Source organism: Mus caroli, unplaced genomic scaffold (genome assembly GCF_978045245.1).
Source record: "Mus caroli unplaced genomic scaffold, Mus_caroli_1 scaffold_20, whole genome shotgun sequence".
Taxonomy (NCBI): Eukaryota; Metazoa; Chordata; class Mammalia; order Rodentia; family Muridae; genus Mus; species Mus caroli.
In genome coordinates this window covers 22,033,345-22,054,678 of record NW_028227275.1, presented here as the reverse complement: position 1 = coordinate 22,054,678, position 21,334 = coordinate 22,033,345, and the positions used below count along the sequence as shown (strand labels likewise).

The 21,334-nt window shown below is 39.4% G+C and overlaps 1 pseudogene; it reads left to right on the top strand.

Annotated features, from left to right (window-relative positions):
- The first annotated feature begins 6,510 nt into the window (after positions 1 to 6,510).
- LOC110287954 (cytochrome P450 2C39-like) lies at positions 6,511 to 11,553 on the top strand (annotated as a pseudogene).
- Positions 11,554 to 21,334: the final 9,781 nt, after the last annotated feature.

Below are 21,334 nucleotides of genomic sequence, written 5' to 3'. Positions count from 1 at the left end.
ACGGGTCGATCAATGGAATAGAATTAAAGACCCAGAAATGAACCCACACGCCTATGGTCACTTGATCTTTGACAAGGGAGCTAAAACCATCCAGTGGAAAAAAGAGCATTTTCAACCAATGGTGCTGGCACAACTGGCTGTTATCATGTAGAAGAATGCAAATTGATCCATTCTTATCTCCTTGTACAAAGCTCAAGCCTAAGTGGATCAAAGAACTCCACATAAAACCAGAGACAATGAAATTTATAGAGGAGAAAGTGGGGAAAAGCCTCAAAGATATGGGCTCAGGGGAAAAATTCCTAAACAGAATAGCAATGGCCTGTGCTGTAAGATCAAAAATCAACAAATGGGGCCTCATAAAATTGCAAAGCTTCTGTAGGGCAAAAGACACTCTCAATAAGACAAAAAGGCCAGCAACAGACTGGGAAAGGATCTTTACCAATCCTAAATCTGATAGGGGAATAATAACTTTTATATACACAGAGCTCAAGAAGCTGATCTCCAGAAAGTCAAATAACCCAATTAAAAAATGGGGTAGAGAGGTAAACAAAAAAATCTCAACTAAGGAATAACGAAGGGCTGAGAAGCACTTGAGAAAATGTTCAACATCCTTAATCATCAGGGAAATGCAAATCAAAACAACCCTGAGATTCCACCTCACACCAGTCTGAAAGACTAGGATCAAAAATTCAGGTAACAATAGATGCTGGGGAGAATGTGGAGAAAGAGGAACGCTCCCCCATTGTTGATGGGATTGCAAGCTTGTACAACCACTCTGGAAGTCATTCTGCTGGTTCCTCAGAAAACTGGACATAGTACTACTGGCAGATCCAGCAATATCTCTCCTGGGCGTATACCCAGAAGATGTTCCAACTGGTAATAAGGACACATGCTCCACTATGTTCATAGCAGCCTTATTTATAATAGCCAGAAACTGGAAAGAACCCAGATGTCCCTCAACAGAGGAATGGATACAGATAATGTGGTACATTTACACAATGGAGTACTACTCAGTTATTAAAAACAATGAATTTATGAAATTCTTAGGGCAATGGGTGTATCTGGAGGATATCATCCTGTGTGAGGTAACCCAGTCACAAAAGAAGTCACTTGATATGCACTCACTGATGAGTGTATATTAGCCCAGAAACCTAGAATACCCAAGATACAATTTTCAAACCACAAGAAAATCAAGAAGGAAGACCAATGCATGGATACTTCATTCCTCCCTAGAATAGGGAATAAAATACCCATGGAAGGAGTTACAGAGACAAAGTTTGGAGCTCAGATGAAAGATGAACCATCCAGAGACTACACCACCTGGGGATCCATCCCATAATCAGCCACCAAACACAGACACTATTGCACATGCCAGCAAAATTTTGCTGAAGGGACCCTGGTATAGCTGTGTCTTGTGAGGCTATGCCAGTGCCTGGCAAAAACAGAAGTGGATGCTCACAGTCACCTATAGGATGGAACACAGGGCCCCCATTGGAGGAGCTAGAGAAATTACCCAAGGATCTGAAGGGGTCTGCAACTCTATATGTGGAACAACAATATGAACTAACCAGTACCCCCGGAGCTCATGTCTCTAGCTTCGTATGTAGCAGAAGATGGCCTAGTTGGCCATCATTGGGAGGAGAGGCCCCTTGTTCTTGCAAACTTTATATGCCCCAGTACAGGGGAACGCCAGTGCCTAGAAGTGGGAGTGGGTGTGTATGGGGAGCAGGACGAGGGGAGGGTATAGGGGACCTTGGAGATTGCTTTTGAAATATAAACAAAGAAAATATCTAATAAACATGTTCTTCTATATTAAAAAAAGTTAGAATGTTGCAAATCTAAAACCAAATGACCTCTGTCCCTCTTATCCCGTTATTTGTACTTGCTCAAACTCTAATGTGATCTATCTTCTTTATGACTATTAGGGTACCTTTTCCGATATATAAATCGATCCTTAGTTTCTACCAACCAACATGCTTAAAACATCAGGAACCATCTGAGGTTGATGGCTCAGATTTCTCCTCTTTTTTATATCCCCTTACGTAATGCATCCATTGATAAATAGGACTAAGGTCTTGATTCATGATTGTCTTTTTCCTTTTCTTATAGTACTGCAATTCTTTTTTATTAATCATTTTATTCATTACATTACAAGTGATATACAACTTCCTGGTTACCCCTCCCCCATTGCATCCTCCCTTTCCCCTTTTGCCTCTTGGAGGGTGCACCTCCACTCATTTACCCACTCACTGCTCTAGCATCCACCTAAGCTAGAGCATCAAGTATCCCTCCCCTCCCAATGATATCAGATAAGGCCATTCTCTGCTAAATATGTGTTTGGAGTCCTGGCTCCCTCCATGTATAATCTTTGGTTGGTGGTTTAGTTAGTCCTTAGGAGCTCTGTTTGGTCCAGTTAGTTGATATTGTTCTTTTTATGGGGTTGCAATCACATTGAGCTCCTTCAGTTCTTCCTCTAGCTCTTCCATTTGGGTCCCTGGGCTCAATTCGATGATTGGCTGTGAGTACCTGCATCTGTATTGGTCAGGGGCTGGTAGAACCTCTCAGGGACCAGACATATCAACCTCCTCTCATCAAGCAGGTCTTGGCATCATTAACAGTGTGGGAGCTTTGGTGTCTGCAGATGGAATGGATCCCTAGGTGGGGTGGTCTCTGAATGGCCTTTCCTTCAGTTTCTGTTCCATTTATTCTCCCTGTCTTTCCTTCGGACAGGAATATTTTTGGGTTAAAAATTTTGAGATGCTTGGGTGACCCAATCCCTCTACTGGTGGCCATGTCTATCTACAGGAGGTGGTCTCTTCAGGTTTTATCTCCCCTTTATTTAGTATTTCAGCTAAAGCCATAGCCATTTTCTCTTAGAAGTACCAGTTGTAGGACTATGGGTCCCATGTCTGCTCTGCTAAAGAGCATGGCTACTGCTTGAGGAGGCATTCCTAGGGGAGTTTGACTGTGCTTATCTCATGCCACACCAGGTGGGTACTTGTCTGTAGGGAAGCATGGAGGTACCATTCTGGGTACAACAACAGTCTGAGTCATGGGACAGCTGGAGAAGGCTGGGGATCCCCAATACTGCATAGAGGCTGGGGCAGTGCAAGTCCCAGGCTCTTGGACATCCAGGTGCTGCTGGAAGACTCAGAATAGCTGAGAAGAGAATCTGGGCCAGCAGCCTGGATCTAGTTGGACTTGGGGGGAAAGGGGAGCTCTGGCTGGTCACACAGAGCTTGATGGCAGAAGACTTGGTGGCGATAAATCCTGGTTGGGAGTGCTGAGAGGCTTTTCCTGAGACAGTAGATGTTGGCTCTCTAGGCCAAGGCCTTTTCTATGGCTCCCCACAGTGGATCTTTGTTTGTTTGTTTGTTTTGTTTTTCTTTGTTTTTTGTTTTGGTTTTTTCGAGACAGGGTTTCTCTGTGTAGCCCTGGCTGTCCTGGAACTCACTTTGTAGACCAGACTGGCCTCAAACTCAGAAATCCGCCTGCCTCTGCCTCCCAAGTGTTGAGATTAAAGGTGTGAGCCACCACCGCTCAGCCCCACAGTGGATCTTGATGAAAAGAGAGTCTGTGGTTCCAACCATTTATTGTCATGATGGGAAGTAGATATGTAAATCCATGCCCCCTTTCTCATGGTGGGCCTTTTTCAGGGAGGAATGCCTAGGAAGAAGATTTTATTGCCTTTGTCCTCCAGTGCCACACCATCTCCAGTAGGATCTGTGTGACAAGTTCCATAGACTGAGGTAGTTGACCTCAAAAGGGGGAGGCCAAATTCCTGTATGTACATCATTAGCATGGACATCTCTGTCTTGATCCTATATAACCCCAGATCACATCTCTTTTCCTATTGTCTTTGTCTGAGATGTTAGGAATATCTCATTTACATGTGGGTGGTCAGCATGGAGTGCTGTCCTTACATGGCTGATGGTCACAAATCTATGGAGATAGTGACAGGGGCCTGGTGCACGGGAGCAGGCAAAGCTCTCACTGCCCCTTTCAGTGTTTCTGGGGCTTCTAGCCTTAGTTCAACCAGGGAACAAACTACGTTTCCCAGTGTACTTCCACACAACCCTCTTCCACAAGGCAGCCCAATTAGGGGATTGGGGTCCAGAGGCAGCCAACAGGTTTAGGAACAGCCTCTTCTCTATTTGTTGGGAGACCCGTATGAAGACCAAGCTGAATATCTGCTACAAATGTGTGGGGTTGGGGGCATGCCCAACCCATGCTTGCTCTTTGGCTCATGGTTCAGTCTGTGGGAATCCACAAGGGTTGAATTTATTTGATGCTGTTGGAGTTCCCATTTTCTTAGGTTCCTTCAATCATTTTACCAACTCTTTCAAAAGACTTTCCAAGCTCTATTTAATATTTGGCTCTGAGTCTCTGTATCTGTTTCCATAGGCTACTGGGTATAGCATCTCAGAATTATGTTAGGCCAATGCCTGCAAGCATAGCAGAGTATCCTGTCAGGGTTTGGTTTTTGCCTATGGGATGGGTTTCAATTTGGCACAGTCATTGTTTGGCCACTACCTCCATTTTTGCTCCATCTTTGTCCCTGCATATCTTGTAGGCAGGATATCTTTTAGGTTGAAAGTTCTATGGGTGAGTTGCTACCCTTATTCCTCCACTGGGAGTCTTGCCTGGCAACAAACAGTGGCCACTTCATATGCCACATCCCCCACTGCTAGGAATCTCAGGTAGAGTTACTCCCATAGACTCCCTGGGGCCTCTACTTGGAATTTTTCTTAAATAGAAAGTGTAGTCTATGACATGGAAGAGGGACTATTTCAGAAGAGAAAGATGACTAGGAGTTATAATGAAGAAGAACAAATCTGGTAAAGCAAGTGTGTTTATAATGTCAAAGTCATGATATACTTCAATAAAATGGTGTTATGAATCATTTAATTATTAAATGAATATGCAGTAATACTTTTGTAATAAAAATATATAAATATTTTTAAAAATAAGTGATGATGAGCAAAGAGACAAGCCAAAATAAAATTAAATAAAAGGTCAAGAAAAAGGTTTCACAAGAGACAATTCATTTTTGAAAGACAAATTGGAGGTACTCCATGCATCATCAACAAATTAGACTAGTTGAGTTCAGAGGCCATCTCTTTTTAGTATTTTACAATTCTTATATTTTATACAAAATTGAAAACCCTAAACTTGACACTGAATTATAAATAAGTAAAATTGCACCAGCACAAATATGCTTTCATGTGAAAAAGAAATCTGAGATTGATTAATCCAAATCTGTTATTTTGGAGGTTTTTAAAGTAGTATGAAATTAAAGCAACAAATTGGTTCTTACATGAGGACAACCATGATAATGGATCACCGACATTCTAAGCATTACAAAATAACCAAACAATTTGATTTTGAGACAATGATTAATTATTAACCAGATTCATGTTCACTGTTAATCATAGTTGTTATGATCAATGTAGTGCATTGTTCAAGGTCTAGAAATTGTGGATACAATTGTACAGAATGTTTAAGTGTAGGGAAGAGTGCCAAATGAAACATGTGTGTTAAGCTAGAAATGTTCTCCCTTAGGCACTGGCATCTGAACACTTGGTACCCAGTTGGTAGTGCTGTTTGGGGATGTTTAGGTAGTGTCAATTATTGTTGTTATCTTTGTGTAGAATTGTGCTTAGCCAGTTTCACATGTTAATTAGTGGAAAATGAAGAATTCTAAGACTTTTCTTTATGAATCTATAGTAATGTCTGTGTAGTAAGCATGCTCATTAGTCACAGTGAATTCTAAGGTCTTCAAGCTATGAGCTGCGAGACACTGACTGTTCTTTTTGTTCCATTAGCTTTAGCAAAAGCATACTGGTCTTTTGTGGTTGAGTAAAGATGTGTGACTGATATGTATGTTTTGTTTTCTTAGCTTTTTTTGCAGAAGAGTTTAGTAAGAGCTAAAATGCTTACATTATTGAACAAAATATGTTGGCATGTTTAATATAGAAAAAAACTTTATGCATGATCATGTGGAGCATGAATATATTTCTAGCTATTGTGCCAATACAGCAGAAGCATTGTCAGTTAGAGGCCTACTATGTTATATCATATGACTTTGTTAAAAATAAATTTATTCCATAGAGTATAACAATATTCACAAGTTATATATGAAATACATCATTTATGACCACCTGGTCACTGAGATGATATGTAATGTTTGAGGAATTATCTTGCATTTCAAAATTAATTTATTACTTTTCAAGAATAACTGCACATTAGAAACATGTTTGTTTACTTTTAGAAGTAGTACTTGGATACAAGTCTGTACTGTTACCCAGAAATTCAAATGGGCTCCGTGAAATGGTCAAGGGTAAATAACATCTTTTTATCTCTATCAAAGGGACAAAGTGTACTTGAAAGAGACAGATTAGAGCTTTCCTAATGGGTTACTCAATGATGCTCAGAAAGGAACATGATTTTTAATTGCTATAAAAAGGTCAGTGATGCCTGATCACAACTGTGTGAATAAGGGGGGCTTCCATGGATCTTGTCACAATCTTGGTGCTCACTCTCTCCTCTCTCATTCTCCTCTCACTATGGAGACAGAGGTATGGCAGAGGGAGGCTCCCTCCTGGCCCCACTCCTTTCCCGATTATTGGTAATTTCCTTCAGATAGATGTGAAGAACTTCAGCCAATCCTTAACCAATGTAAGTACTCTTTTTGTGATCCTCTACTATCTTCATAACAATGATAAATTGGGTGTTGCTTTAAATGAAATTATAGTCCTAGAGGCAGTAAGGTTATACATAAACATAAGGTCATACCTCTTGCTATGTATTGTGTACCTTATGCCTTTTACAGCTGGCGCTTTTTAGAAAGAGAGTAACAAACAAGTTTTCAGGTTGAGGAAGTTTAGGCCAGTTCATTTATTTCATTAATAAATTTAGTTACTAACATCCTGACTGAAGCTTCCTCTTTCCTCCCAGTTGTTACCCTACCCACTTAATCTGTCAACCAACCAGAGCTCCCAGGAACTAAACCACCAACCAAAGAGTACACCATTCACAGGAGGAAAAATGTAGGCAAAGTCTGGATCAGAGACTGAAGGAAAGGGCATTCAGAGACTGCTCCACCTGGGAATCTACCCCATAAAAGGTCACCAAACAAAAATACTATTATGGATACCAAGAAGTGCTTGTTGACAGGAGCCTGATATGGCTGTCTCCTGAGAGGCTCTGCCAGAACCTGAAATATACAGTGGTGAATGGTTGCCATCAATCGTTGGACTGGATCAATTAGAGAAAGGACTGAGAGGAACACTCCTCCATTGTTGGTGGGATTGCAAGCTTGTACAACCACTCTGGAAATCAGTCTGGCGGTTCCTCAGAAAATTGGACATAGTACTACCGGAGGATCCAGCAATACCTCTCCTGGGCATATATCCAGAAGATGTCCCAACCGGTAAAAAGGACACATGCTCCACTATGTTCATAGCAGCCCTATTTATAATAGCCAGAAGCTGGAAAGAACCCAGATGTCCCTCAACAGAGGAATGGATACAGAAATTATGGTACATTTACACAATGGAGTACTACTCAGCTATTAAAAAGAATGAATTTATGAAATTCCTAGCCAAATGGATGGACCTGGAGGGCATCATCTTGAGTGAAGTAACACAATCACAAAAGAACTCACACAATATGTATTCACTGATAAGTGGATATTAGCCCAAAACTTAGGATACCCAAGATATAAGATACAATTTGCTAAACGCATGAAACTCAAGAAGAATGAAGACCAACGTGTGGACACTGTACACCTTCTTAGAATTGGGAACAAAACACCCAGGGAAGGAGTTACAAAGTTCGTAGCTGTGATGAAAGGATGGACCATTTAGAGACTGCCGTATCCAGGGATCCATCCCATAATCAGCTTCTAAACGCTGACACCATTGCATACACTAGCAAGATTTTGCTGAAAGGACCCAAATATAGCTGTCTCTTGTGAGACGATGCCGGGGCCTAGCAAGCACAGGAGTGGATGTTCACAGTCAGCTATTGGATGTATCACAGGGCTCCCAATGGAGAAGCTAGACAAAGTACCCAAGGAGCTAAAGGGATCTGCAACCCTATTGTTGGAACAACATGATGTACTAACCAGAACCCCGGAGCTCTTGTCTCTAGCTGCATATGTATCGAAAGATGGCCTAGTCGGCCATCAATGGAAAGAGAGGCCCATTGGACTTGCAAACTTTATATGCCCCAATATAGGGGAATGCCAGGGCCAAAAGAATGGGAATGGGTGGGTAGGGAAGTGGGGGGCTGTATGGGGGACTTTTGGGATAGCATTGGAAATGTAATTGAGGAAAATATGTAATAAAAATATTAAAAATCAAAAAAAAAAAAAAAGAGAAAGGACTGAAGTAGGTGAAGGAGTTTGCAACCCCATAGAATACCTATGTCAACCAACCAGAGCTGCCAGGGACTAAACCACCAACCAAAGAGTACACATAAAGGCACCCATGACTCCAGCTGCATATGTAGCAGATGATGGCCTTGTCTGGCATCATTTGAAGGGGAGGCCCTTGTTCCTGTGAAGGCTTGATGCCTCAGTGTAGGAAAATGACAGGAAAGGGAGGCTGGAGTAGGTCTGTGGGTGGGGAAGCATCCTCAGAGAAGCAGGGAGAAGAGGAATGGAATAGGGGGTTTCTAGAGGGGAAACTTGGCAAGGGGATAATATTTGAAATGTAAATAAGGAAAATGTCCAATAAAAGAAAAGAAAAGGGGAAAAAGAAAAAATTGAATATTTATTATTTTTTAAAACAGCAGTTTTTCCTTTATCTTTTGTCAAAGGTCAATAGTGAGTAATATTTTTTCAGTAAGTTAGTAATATTTTTAGACATAAATTTTTACTGAAGTTATGCATTTGATGCTGGACTCTATAGAAATAAATTGATGCCCAATTTAACTAAATACCAATGGAGATGGAATAATATAAGAAATGCTAAAAAGAATCCAAACTTTCATCATAACTGGTGATATTCATATCTATTTTTAGTTCATGCAAGCCTAAGTCTGAAGCTTAATGCTGTGAGATAAGGGTCCATTTTTTCCAGAAAATACTGCATACATGTGATACAGCTTCTACAGTGACCACTCTCTGTCTTTAGCAGTAAACCAAATCTGGAATTATCAATAGAATCATTTGTGATGACTTAAAACTTTACACTTTAAACATCAAGTGGGCCCAGCTTTATTGTTCTATTTCTGCATCATTTTTTTCTACTTCATTGGTATACTTGTCTATTTCCTGTGAGTATTATATCACTATAGTTCTATACTAAAATTTGATGTGTAATATTGATAGCATGAACAGTATTTTTACTCCTTAAGAATTCTTTTACTACTCTTTGTTCATTATGGTCCCATATGATGTCCTCTCTGTAAATATGCTATCAGAAGTTCAACATATAACATTAACTCTGTAAATTAAACTTAGTAGTGTGGGCATTTTGTACCTTGACTTCTGTTTTGTGTTCATCTTCTGGTCTGAGTGACCTGTAGTTGAGTTGAAGGTTTCCACTCAATTTGTAGCCTGGACTTCTACAGAAAAAGTTGGCCTCTGGTTGAGCAGGACATTTCTGTTCAAGTTAGTAGGTTGGAGAAGGTGAGAAGGGTGAGAGGCATGATTTCAGTTTGAGTTGATAGGCACTGAGAAAGAGAGGGCAGTCTGCAGCCAAGTGATAGCCTACCTGGAGTTCTGGTGACTGGTGTTCTACTGAATGTTTTGATGGAAAAATTCATTGTAATCTTTGCATAACAACTGCCTGAACCCTAAGCCATTACATGGTTGACTGTAGGCAATTGATAATTACCATAATGTTATATAAGTTAGCTTCAGAACCATTTGAAAGTGAGTTTGCCTAAATAAAAACATTAAACTACAGAGATAATATCAGTGTGAATGAGGTTTACACTATTTAGATTAAAGGTACATGTTTGCTAGTGTTTGTCTTTTATTTTCCTATTTCCAGTTCTCAAAAGCCTATGGCCCCGTGTTCACTCTGTATTTGGGCTCATGGCCCATTATTGTATTGCATTGGTATGAAGCAGTGAAGGAAGCTCTGATTGATCATGGGGAGGAGTTTTCTGGTAGAGGAAACATTCCAATGGCAGAAAAGATTAATAATGGCCTTGGTAAGTAAGTGTATATATTCATGTGCAGGTTACACAGTATTTACTGTGAGATATAGGATTGAAAGAAAGGGATGGGCCTTCCATCTTAGGTACAGTGAGACATCTCTATGGTTTCCATCTCACCTGTTCCTAGCATCTATTTCTAGTATCTTCTCATTTCTTTAGGCATTGTTTTTATCAATGGAAACAGATGGAAAAAGAGTAGACACTTCACACTCACTACCCTGTGGAATTTGGCATGGGGAAAAGGAACATTGAGGACCGTGTTCAAGAGGAAGCACAGTGTCTTGTGGAAGAACTAAGGAAAACCAAGGGTAAATACCAATTTATACACTTGCATCTTAGTTTAGGTATGTGTGCTTAAGTCATGTTGGTAATGTTCTACCTAAAACATTTTCATTGTTTTTAATCAGAAATAATAATATAGGTTTCAGGTTAATTTTCTGCTGAGTTGTATAACTATGAGTTCTCATTAGCACAAACATAGGTGGATCATTTCACCAGAGAGTAAATGTTACTGATAGAGATGACAGATGATATTTGTTTTCATTTTCTTGGTTTCATAGGTTTGGACACATTGCCTGAGCTCTACAGAGTCTCCTCTAGGCCCATGTTTACAGCTCTGTGTATCCATGATGTGATCGATGTTTTCCATTTCACAGCAGAAGATTTTAGTAGTTATTGTGTATGCTATAGCACATCAAAAATTTATTGTTAATTATTTAAAAATCATTACAATTTTGAGAATCTCTCATGTGCTTTGATAATTCTTACTTTCCTATCTACCCAACTGTATGTTCATCGACTCTAGTGCATGCTTGACATAAGTGATATTTCAGACAAATTTTATTAGTGTTTTCAGAGTTTTATAGTTGATTTTAAAATATTTAAATGGAAATAAAATTATATAATTATCCCCATTTCCACCATCCATTCCTACTCATCTCTTGTCCTCATTACATGCCTCCTATTTTCTTCTTCCTCCTCCTTCTCTTCCTCCTCCTCCTCCTCATCAATATCATCACCACTATTAGTATTTTTATTATGTACATGCATGTACATCCATTAAGAAACTGCCTCATCAGTATACCTTTCTTGATGAATATAGTCTATATGATTTCATGGCTGACCATTCTCCAAATATAAAACCAATTAGTAGGCTCATCATTTGTAGAGGATAATTGTTCTTACCCCAGCATTCATATGTAGCTCCCTCACTAAGGGTAGGCCTCTGAAATTTTTCTTTTCCCACATTAACATATCTACAGATTTGGTCTTTTTTCCCCTATCTTCTTTGTAGCCATTTCTCAGAGAGCTTTTTACAGTAGATTGCTTGATATTCTGGTTCTTACAATGTTTTTGCCTCTTCTTCTGCATGATCCTTGAGCTATACATGCAGAAGTTTTGATTTAGAAGTTTTGATTGTGGGGGTATCTGTCTGGTACCCCCACAATATGTTGGTATTTTCATTCTATCCAATTATGGCTTTCTGTAATGGTCCTCCATTTGCTGTAAAAAGGGATCTCATTTTTAAGTGTATTTTATTTATTTTTATTATTATCTTTAATGTTTTTATAGTCTTGTTATTATCCCCCTCCTGGTTTAACTTCTGGCAGTTTTCCATTCCATCCCTCCTCCTCAGTCTCCAAGAGGATTTCCCACCCCCCTCATCTCCATATCCAGCCAGGCATTCACACATCTTGGGGCCTCATATCTCTTCAGTCACAGGTGCTTCTTCTCTCACTGAGCTCATATTAGGCAGTTCTCTGCTGTATACATGTTGGAGGCCTTGGATCAGAAATTATATGCTACCTGCCTGTGGCTCAGTACATGAGAGATCTCAGGGTCCAGAATTGTTATGACTGCTGGTCTTCCTATGGGATTTCCCTCCTTCTCACTTCTTCCACCCTGGCCCTAATTCAACCACAAAGGTGCCTAACTTAAAACTATTGGTTGGGTGTAATTATCTGCTTCTGTTTCAGTGAGCTGCTTGTTGGGCCTCTTGGAGGCCAGCCATTCTATACTTCTGTCTGTAAGTCTATCATAGCATCAGTAATAGTGTCAGGACTTGGAGCCTCCTCTTGAGATGGGTCCAAATTTGGGCTTGTCACTGGACCTCCTTTCTGTCTGTCTCTTCTACATTTTTATCCCTTCAGTTCTTTTAGACAGGAACAATTCTGTGTCAGAGTTTTGACTGTCGGACGACAACCCCATTTTTCCTCTTGACACCCTGTCTTTCTACTGGAGGTGGATTCTATAAGTTTTCTTTTCCCACTGTTGGGCATTTCATCTAAGGTCTCTTCCTTAGACTCTTGAGGTTATCTCTCATTCCAGGTCTCTGGTATATTATAGAGGGTTACCCAACTTCCCATCTTCCAAATATGTGTATTTCTATTAATTCTGCTGGCCCTCAGAGCTTAACTCCTTATTTACCCAAAACCTGACCATATTTCCCTTTTCACATCCCCATCCTTCTCCCCTCTACCACCCAATTGCCTTCCCCCTTCTGCCCTCTGCTTCTGTCTCTTTCCCAAGTGAGATGGAGGCATCCTCGATTTGGGTCCTTTGGCTCATTAACCTTCTGTGGATTATCTTCTGGGTATTCTGTACTTTTTAACCTAATATCTACTTTCAGTGAGCACATACCATGCATGTCTTCTGGGGGTGGGTTGCGTCACTCAGGCTGATATTTTCTAGTTCTATCCATTTGCCTGCAAGACTTCCTCATTCTGAATAGCTGAATAATATTCCATTGTGTAAATGAACCACAATTTCTGTACCCATTCTTCTGTTGTGGGACATCTGGATTGTTTCCAGCTTCTAGCTATTACAAATAATGTTTATATGAACATAGTGGAGTATGTGTCCTAGCGGCACAGTGGGACATCGTTTTAGTATATGCTTAGTTGTGGACAAGCTTGCTCTTCAGGCAAATCTATTTTTTTTTTAAATCTTAGGTAGGGTTTTATTTGTTTGTTTATTTATTTATTTATTTATTTATTTATTTATTGCTGTGAAGAAACACCATGACCATAGAAACTTTTATGAAAGAAAATATTTAGTTGGGGCTGCCTTATGGTTTTAGTTTTTCTTTGTGCTAATACATTTATTAGCATATAATAAGAATTATTAATTATACATGCATCCCTTCATTAGCATTCCCATTTTTCTTTACAATTCTTTGCCTAAACTGTTGCAATTGTCTGTGAACCAGATGGCCTATTTTTGTTTCTTTTTTTTTTATTAGGTATTTTCCTCATTTACATTTCCAATGCTATCCCAAAAGTCCCCCATAATCTCCCCACACTCTCCTACCCACCCACTCCCACTGGCCCTGGGGTTCCCCTGTACTGGGGCATATAAAGTTTGCAAGTGCAATGGGCCTCTTTCCAGTGATGGCCGACTAGGCCATCTTTTGATACATATGCAGCTAGAGTCAAGAGCTCTGGGGGACTGGTTAGTTCATAATGTTGTTCCACCTATAGGGTTGCAGACACCTTTAGCTCCTTGGGTATTTTCTCTAGATCCTCCATTGGGGGCCCTGTGATCCATCCAATAGCTGACTGTGAGCATCCACTTCTGTTTTTGCTAGGCCCCAGCATAGCCTCACAAGAGACAGCTATATCAGGGTCCTTTCAGCAAAATCTTGCTAGTGTATGCAATGGTGTCAGCGTTTGGAAGCTGATTATGGGATGGATCCCTGGATATGGAAGTCTCTAGATGGTCCATCCTTTTGTCACAGCTCCAAACTTTATCTCAGTAACTCCTTCCATCGGTGTTTTCTTCCCAATTCTAAGAAGGAGCAAAGTGTCCACATATTGGTCTTCGTTCTTCTTGAGTTTCATATGTTTTGCAAATTGTACCTTATATCTTGGGTATTCTAAGTTTCTGGGCTAATATCCCCTTATCAGTGAGTACATATCATTTGAGTTCTTTTGTGATTGGGTTACCTCACTCAGGATGATGCCCTCCAGGTCCATCCATTTGCCTAGGAATTTCATAAAGTCATTCTTTTTAATAGCTGAGTAGTAATCCATTGTGTAAATGTACCACATTTTTTGTATCCATTCCTCTGTTGAGGGACATCTGGGTTCTTTCCAGTTCTGGCTATTATAAATAAGGCTGTTATGAACATAGTGGAGCATGTTTCTTTCTTACTAGTTGGAACATCTTCTGGATATATGCCCAGGTATTTCAGGATCATCCTGTATTACCATGTCCAATTTTCTGAGAAACCGCCAGACTGATTTCCAGAGTGGTTATACAAGCTTGCAATCCCACCAACAATGGAGGAGTGTTCCTCTTTCTCCACATCCTTGCCAGCATCTGTTGTCACCTGAATTTTTGATCTTAGCCATTCTGACTGGTGTGAGGTGGAATCTCAGGGTTGTTTTGATTTGCATTTCCCTGATGATTAAGGATGCTGAACAATTTTTCAGGTGTTTCTCAGCCATTCGGCATTCCTCAGGTGAGAATACTTTGTTTACCTCTGAGCCCCATTTTTTAATGGGGTTATTTGATTTTCTGGAGTCCACCTTCTTGAATTCTTTATATGTATTGGATATTAGTCCCCTATCTGATTTAGGATAGGTAAGGATCCTTTCCCAATCTGTTGGTGGCCTTTTTTGTCTTATTGACAGTGTGTTTTGCTTTACAGAAGCTTTGCAGTTTTATGAGGTCCCATTTATCGATTCTCAATCTTACAGCACAATCCATTGCTGTTCTATTCAGGAATTTTCCCCCTGTGCCCATACCTTTGAGGCTTTTCCCCATTTTATCCTCTATAAGTTTCAATGTTTCTGTTTTTTTGTGGAGTTCCTTGATCCACTCAGATTTGACCATCGTACAAGAAGATAGGAATGTATCAATTCACATTCTTCAACATATTAACCACCAGTTGTGCCAGCACTATTTGTTGAAATGCTGTCTTTTTTCCACTGGATGGTTTTAGGTCCCTTGTAAAAGATCAAGTGACCATAAGTGTATGGGTTTATTTCTGGGTCTTCAAATCTATTCCATTGGTCGACTTGTATGTTACTATACCAGTTCCACGCAGTTTTTATCATATTGTTGTAGTACAGCTTTAGGTCAGGCATGGTGATTCCACCAGAGGTTCTTTTATCCTTGAGAAGAGGTTTTGCTATCCTAGGTGTTTTGTTACTCCAGATGAATTTGCAGATTGCCCTTTCTAATTCATTGAAGAATTGAGTTGGAAATTTGATGGGAATTACCTTGCCCTTTCTAATTCATTGAAGAATTGAGTTGGAAATTTGATGGGAATTATCTTGATTCTGTAGATTGCTTTTGGCAAGATAGGCAGTTTTACTATATTGATCCTGCCAATCCATGAGCATGGAAGATCTTTCCATCTTCTGAGATCTTTAATTTCTTTCTTCAGAGGCCTAAAGTTCTTATCATACAGATCTTTCACTTCCTTAGTTAGAGTCATGCCGAGGTATGTTATATTATTTGTGACTATTGAGAAGGGTGTTGTTTTTCTAATTTCTTTCTCAGCCTGTTTATCCTTTGTGTAGAGAAAGGCCATTAACTTGTTTGAGTTAATTTTATATCCAGCTACTTCATTGAAGCTATTTATCAGGTTTAGGAGTTCTCTGGTGGAATTTTTAGGGTCACTTATATATACTATCATAACATCTGCAAAAAGTGATATTTTGACTTCTGTGTTTCCAATTTGTATCCCCTTGATCTCCTTTTGTTGTCAAATTGCTCTGGGCTGGACTTCAAGTACAATGTTGAATAGGTAGGGAGAAAGTGAGCAGCCTTGTCTAGTCCCTGATTTTAGTGCGATTGCTTCCAGCTTCTCACCATTTACTTTGAAGTTGGCTACTGGTTTGCTGTAGATTGCTTTTATCATGTTTAGATATGGGCCTTGAATTCCTGATCTTTCCAAGACCCTTTTTCATGAATGGGTGTTGGATTTTGTCAAATGCATTCTCTGCATCTAATGAGATGATCATGTGGTTTTTGTCTTCGAGTTTATTTACATAGTCCAGTATGTTGATGGATTTCCATATATATACCATCCCTGCATCCCTGGAATTAAACTTACTCATTCAGGATGGATGATTGTTTTGATGTGTTCTTGGATTCTGTTAGCAATAATTTTATTGAGTATTTTTGCATCGATATTATTCATAAGGGAAATTGGTCTGAAGTTCTCTATCTTTGTTGGGTCTTTCTGTGGTTTAGGTATCAGAGTAATTGTGGCTTCACAGAACAAATTGGGTATTGTACCTTCAGCTTCTTTTGTGGAATAGTTTGTCAAGAACTGGAATTAGATCTTCTTTGAAGGTCTGATAGAACTCTGCACTAAACGCATCTGGTCCTGGGCTTTCTTTGGTTGGAAGACTATTAATGACTGCTATTTCTTTAGGGGATATAGAGTTGTTTAAATCATTAACCTGATCCTGATTTAACTTTGTTCCCTGGTATCTGTCTGGAAATTTGTCCATTTCATCCAGGTTTTTTAGTTTTGTTGAGTATAGCCTTTTGTAGAAGCATCTGATGGCGTTTTTTTTATTTCTTCAGGGTCTGTTGCTATATCTCCCTTTTCATTTCTGATTTTGTTAATTAGGATGCTGTCTCTGTGTTCTCTAGTGTGTCTGGCTAAGTGTTTATCTATCTTGTTGATTTTCTTAAAGAATCAGCTTCTTGGTTGGTTGATTCTTTGAATAGTTCTTCTTGTTTCCACTTGGTTGATTTCATCCCTGAGTTTGATTATTTCCTGCTGTCTACTCCTCTTGGTTCAAGTTGATTCCTGTTGTTCTAGAGCTTTTAGGTGTGTTGTCAAGCTGCTAGTGTGTGCTCTCTCTAGTTTCTTTTTTGGAGGCACTCAGTGCTATGAGTTTTCCTCTTAGAAATGCTTTCATTGTGTCCCATAAGTTTGAGTATGTTGTGGCTTCATTTTCATTAAACTCCAAAAAGTCCTTAATTTCTTTCTTTATTCCTTCCTTGACCAAGGTAGCATTGAGAAGAATGTTGTTCAGTTTCCACGTGAATGTTGGCTTTCTATTATTTATTTTGTTATTGAAGATCATCCTTAGTCCATGGTGATCTGATAGGATGCATGAGTCAATTTCAATATTTTTGCATATGTTGAGGCTTGTTTTGTGACCAATTATGTGGTCAATTTTGGAGAAGGTACCATGAGGTGCTGAGAATTAGGTATATCCTTTTGTTTTAGGATAAAATGTTCTGTAGATATCTGTTAAATCCATTTGTTTCATAATTTCTATTAGTTTCACTGTGTTCCTGTTTAGTTTCTGTTTCCACGATCTGTCCATTGATGAAAGTGGTGTGTTGAAGTCTCCCATTATTATTGTGTGAGGTGCCATGTGTGCTTTGAACTTTACTAAAGTGTCTTTAATGAATGTGGCTGCCCTTGCATTTGGAGCATAGATATTCAGAATTGAGAGTTCCTCTTGGAAGATTTTAACTTTGAGGAGTATGAAGTGCCCCTCCTTGTCTTTTTTCATAACTTTGGGTTAGAAGTCAATTTTATTAGATATTAGAATTTCTACTCCAGCTTGTTTTTTCAGACCATTTGCTTGGAAAATTGTTTTCCAGCCTTTCATTCTGACGTAGTGTCTGTTTTTTTCCCTGAGATGGTTTTACTGTAAGCAGCAAAATGTTGGGTTCTGTTGTGTAGCCAGTTATTTAGTCTATGTCTTTTTATAGGGGAATTGAGTCCATTGATATTAAGAGTTATTAATGAAAAGTAATTGTTGCTTCCTATTATTTTTGTAGTTAGAGTTGGCATTCTGTTCTTGTGTCTGTCTTCTTTGAGGTTTGTTGAAGGATTACTGTCTTGCTTTTATCGGACCTGGTTTCCACCCTTGAATTGTTTTTTTTGTTTGTTTGTTTTTTTTTTTCTGTTATTATCCATTGAAGGGCTGGATTCATGGAAAGATAATGTTTGAATTTGGTTTTGTCATAGAATTCTTTGGTTTCTCCATCTATGTTAATTAAAAGTTTGGCTGTGTAAGCTAGCCTGGGCTGGCATTTGTGTTCTCTTAGTGTATGTATAACATCTGTCCAGGATCTTCTGGCTTTCATAGTCTCTGGTGAAAAATCAGGTGTAATTCTGATAGGTTTGCCTTTATATGTTGCTTGACCTTTTCCCCTTACTGCTTTTAATATTCTCTCCTTATTTAGTGTATTTGTTTTTCTGATTATTATGTGTCAGGAGGAATTTCTTTTCTTGTGCTGTCTATTATGAATTCTGTAGGTTTCTTGTATGTTCATGGGTATCTCTTTCTTTAGGTTTGGGAAGTTTTCTTCTATAATTTTGTTGAAGGTATTTGCTGGCTCTTTAAGTTGAAAATCTTCATTCTCATATACTCCTATTATCTGTAGGTTTGGTTTTCTCATTGTGTCCTGGATTTCCTTGATTTTTTTTTTTAAGCTTTGAGTCTGTGATTTATTTATTCTGTGGGCAACTCAGAGTGTATTTTTTCCAAGGCTGCTTTGCCTCTGTCCACTCCTGCAATCCTTGCAAGTCCTTTCCTTTGCTTCCTCCTGCCTCTCCTATCTCACTACCTGGTGAGCATTTACTTAGAGCATGCAAATTCCTCTGAGCATTGTTAGCCTACTTTGTTTTTTTTTAATTTTTAATATTTTTTATTACATATTTTCCTCAATTACATTTCCAATGCTATCCCAAAAGTCCCCCATAGCGCCCCCCACTTCCCTACCCACCCATTCCCATTCTTTTGGCCCTGGAATTCCCCTATATTGGGGCATATAAAGTTTGCAAGTCCAATGGGCCTCTCTTTCCATTGATGGCCGACTAGGCCATCTTTCAATACATATGCAGCTAGAGACAAGAGCTCCGGGGTACTGGTTAGTTCATCATGTTGTTCCAACTATAGGGTTGCAGATCCCTTTAGCTCCTTGGGTACTTTCTCTAGCATCTCCATTGGGAGCCCTGTGATACATCCAATAGCTGACTGTGAGCATCCACTCCTGTGTTTGCTAGGCCCCGGCATCGTCTCACAAGAGACAGCTATATTTGGGTCCTTTCAGCAAAATCTTGCTAGTGTATGCAATGGTGTCAGCGTTTAGAAGCTGATTATGGGATGGATCCCTGGATACGGCAGTCTCTAGATGGTCCATCCTTTCATCACAGCTCCAAACTTTGTCTCTGTAACTCCTTCCATGGGTGTTTTGTTCCCATTTCTAAGAAGGGGCAAAGTGTCCACACTTTGGTCTTCGTTCTTCTTGAGTTTCATGCATTTAGCAAATTGTATCTTATATCTTGGGTATCCTAAGTTTTGGGCTAATATCCACTTATCAGTGAATACATATTGTGTGAGTTCCTTTGTGATTGTGTTACCTCACTCAAGATGATGCCCTCCAGGTCCATCCATTTGGCTAGGAATTTCATAAATTCATTCTTTTTAATAGCTGAGTAGTACTCCATTGTGTAAATGTACCATAATTTCTGTATCCATTCCTCTGTTGAGGGACATCTGGGTTCTTTCCAGCTTCTGGCTATTATAAATAGGGCTGCTATGAACATAGTGGAGCATGTGTCCTTCTTACCGGTTGGGACATCTTCTGGATATATGCCCAGGAGAGGTATTGCTGGATCCTCCGGTAGTACTATGTCCAATTTTCTGAGGAACCGCCAGACTGATTTCCAGAGTGGTTGTACAAGCTTGCAATCCCACCAACAATGGAGGAGTATTCCTCTTTCTCCACATCCTCGCCAGCATGGTCACCTGAATTTTTGCTGTCACCTGAATTTTTTATCTTAGCCATTCTGACTGGTGTGAGGTGGAATCTCAGGGTTGTTTTGATTTGCATTTCCCTGATGATTAAGGATGTTGAACATTTTTTCAGGTGCTTCTCTGCCATTCGGTATTCTTCAGGTGAGAATTCTTTGTTCAGTTCTGAGCCCCATTTTTTAATGGGGTTATTTGACTTTCTGGAGTCCACCTTCCTGAGTTCTTTATATATATTGGATATTAGTCCCTTATCTGATTTAGGATAGGTAAAGATCCTTTCCCAATCTGTTGGTGGTTTTTTTGTCTTATTGATGGTGTTTTTTGCCTTGCAGAAGCTTTGCAGTTTCATGAGGTCCCACTTGTCAATTCTCGATCTTACAGCACAAGCCATTGCTGTTCTATTCAAGAATTTTTCCCCTGTGCCCATATCTTCAAAGCTTTTCCCCACTTTCTCCTCTATAAGTTTCAGTGTCTCTGGTTTTATGTGAAGTTCCTTGATCCACTTAGACTTTACCTAAGTACAAGGAGATAGGAATGGATCGATTCCCATTCTTCTACATGTTAACAACCAGTAGTGCCAGCACCATTTGTTGAAAATGCTGTCTTTCTTCCACTGGATGTTTTTAGCTCCCTTGTCAAAGATCAAGTGACCGTAGGTGTGTGGGTTCATTTCTGGGTCTTCAATTCTATTCCATTGGTCTATTTGTCTGTCACTATACCAGTACTATGCAGTTTTTTTTTTTTTTTTATCACAATTGCTCTGTAGTAAAGATTTAGGTCCGGCATGGTGATTCCACCAGAGGTTCTTTTATCCTTGAGAAGAGTTTTTGCTATCCAAGTTTTTTTGTTATTCCAGATGAATTTGCAGATTGCACTTTCTAATTCGTTGAAGAATTGAGTTGGAATTTTGATGGGGATTGCATTGAATCTGTAGATTGCTTTTGGCAGGATAGCCATTTTTACAATGTTGATCCTGCCAATCCATGAGCATGGGAGATCTTTCCATCTTCTGAGATCTTGTATAATTTCTTTCTTCAGAGACTTGAAGTTTTTATTATACAGATCTTTCACTTCCTTAGTTAGAGTCACGCCAAGATATTTTATATTATTTGTGACTATTGAGAAGGGTGTTGTTTCCCTAATTTCTTTCTCAGCCTGTTTATTCTTTGTGTAGAGAAAGGCCATTGATTTGTTTGAGTTAATTTTATATCCAGCTACTTCACCAAAGCTGTTTATCAGGTTTAGGAGTTCTCTGGTGGAGTTTTTAGGGTCACTCATGTATACTATCATATCATCTGTAAAAAGTGATATTTTGACTTCATCTTTTCCAATTTGTATCCCTTTGATCTCCTTTTTTTGTCGAATTGCTCTGGCTAGGACTTCAAGTACAATGTCGAATAGGTATGGAGAGAGTGGAC